Raw genomic sequence first — 2359 nt, 5'->3', positions numbered from 1 at the left:
CTAAAAAATGTATCAACGATATAATGTTTCATATCATTCGGTATCGATAATTATTTACATTTTTATAACCTTTTTTAAAACAAAGAGCAATAAAAAAAAACGTTTACATTTAACCACTGTATTTTTTAATTAATGCAGCACATTAAACTGTCCAAAAGTCCAAAAGGACACAGGATTTTTTTTTTCCTGCCATATGTCTATTCTAGAGACATCTTGTTACACCTTTACTTAGTGATTATTTTTCCTTATGTCTCTAATTGGTTTTCTTTTGGAAATATGTTTCAAATTCACACTGAATGCATTTATGACTGTAAAGCATGTCTGTGTGTGTCAAAATCGTGATTAAAATCGAAATCGCAAAATTTATCAAGAAATCGCGATAGGTTTTTTGGTCCATATCGCACAGCCCTAATCTGATTGGATTCTGTTGGTAACAGGCACTTACCTAAAGCTGACAGAAGTTTAGTGCCTCGAAAAAGTGCTTTCGACCTTCTTTTTGATCTGAATGGTATTGTGTTTGACTTCCCACAGCCTAGAACGCAACTGAAGTGCTTCCATACTTGAAAAACCGTGGAAAACTACTTTTAAACAGGACATGTTGGAATGTTTCCGTACATGTTTACAGCTGGTCTATTCACACACGATTAGCGTTGAATGAGGTAAATTATCCGAATCTTTTTACAGAAGGTAAAAGTGGCTGTAATCTTTATTGACATTGTGATTACTGTGATGGCACATTCAGACAGGACTAAACTCACTGAAAAGCTCTGGTAATAATTACTTCACCCCAGCTCTTCATGTCAAACTAATCCTGTCCGAATCGGCCTTCAGTGCACTACTCCCACTGTTTAGTGCAATATCTCTGATTCACTCCTATTTATTCATAACACTGTAAATATGTTCAACATCTGTCAATGTTTATTCTGACTCAACCTGTCGTCATACATTTTTTTAATCTTTTAATTGTATTATGTATATTCTTGTACATAATTTTATGTTCCTTGTTTTATTTGCAGGGAGCAAATCATGCGGTAACAAGTGAGGCACAGATAAATATCCCATTTTTGCCATTTAAAATACGTTTTTAAATAAGAATTAAAATCATCTCTAATTTAATACCAACTAATTATTAATCAACAGATTGTCAAAATTATGTCACTGCACAATTTGATTAAAACTACTACTACGTTCAATACGATGTCAATAAGAGAATAGTTTATCTAACATGTGTAATAGGTTTTTTTTTTTGGTCACTTTAGTTTAGGGACCAATTCTCACTATGAACTAATCATTAACTCTGACTTTTGCCTCAATAAACTCCTAATTTGCTGCTTATTAATAGTAAGGTAGTTGTTAAGTTTAGGTATGGGGTAGAGATTAAGGGATCTAAAATATGATCATGCAGAATAAGGCATTATCATGTGCTTTATAAGTAATAATAAACAGCCAATATTTTTAGGACCAGTCTGAAAGCAGGGGTTTGAGCTACCATTAGGGCTGCACAATTAATCGATTTCTAATTGTGATTACAATTACGGATGCCATGTATTCGTTCAAAGGTGCAATGACAAAAAAAAAAGTCCACTTACATTCTGCACGCTTAAGATGTGTTTTTTCTTTCAACAGGTTATCTTAAGGGTTTTTCCATTGTTTTAATTTTAGTTTTAGTATAACATTACAATATCATGCATATTTGTACTTTTATTTATTTATTTTATTTTATTTATTTTTTGAGGCCTAATGCTATAGAAAAGCAATGAAGGTTTTTCAGGAAGAGTGTTTTCAGCTCGTTTACTTTCATATAAAAATATGGCACGCAGTTGCGTCAAACAATGGTATAAAGCTATTCAAAGCATCATTCAATGTAAATTGTGATCATCATAATTAATAATCACATTTACAATTTCAAGGGAATAATCGACAATTATGAATTGTCATAATCATGCAGCCCTAGCTACCATCTTCCTTTGTACAGAAATGACAGAGACAGACAGATGTGCAGCAGATCATGTTGAGAGGGGAGTGAGCACCTGGTACAGGTAGAAGTGTCCAGCGGTCTCACAGGTGTAGGAGACGTCACCTGGAACATCCAGACTCTCCTGCAGACGCGCCACCTCTCGCAGGAGCTCCAGACGGCGAGACGGAACATAGTTCACTCTTCCATACCTGACACAGACGAGACGACAGCACAGTTCGTACTCAAGACTACTACATCTCAGAGGAGACCATGTTGTCCAGGACAGAAACCAGGGCTTGGTGCTTCATTTTCCTCAAGAAACATGTGCTCCTAATTTGAGGAGCAATTTAGAAACATATGTGACCCTGGAGCACAAAACCAGTCTTAAGTCGCTGGGGTATA

The 2359-nt window shown here is 35.2% G+C and overlaps 1 pseudogene; it reads right to left on the bottom strand.

The window, feature by feature from the left end:
• Positions 1-2359, bottom strand: part of LOC107723259 (intron-binding protein aquarius-like) — a 43087-nt pseudogene that overhangs the window by 19237 nt on the left and 21491 nt on the right.

The sequence above is a fragment of the Sinocyclocheilus rhinocerous genome, unplaced genomic scaffold (assembly GCF_001515625.1).
Source record: "Sinocyclocheilus rhinocerous isolate Xijiao unplaced genomic scaffold, SAMN03320098_v1.1 scaffold364, whole genome shotgun sequence".
NCBI lineage: Eukaryota > Metazoa > Chordata > Actinopteri > Cypriniformes > Cyprinidae > Sinocyclocheilus > Sinocyclocheilus rhinocerous.
This window is presented reverse-complemented; position numbering and strand designations above follow the sequence as displayed.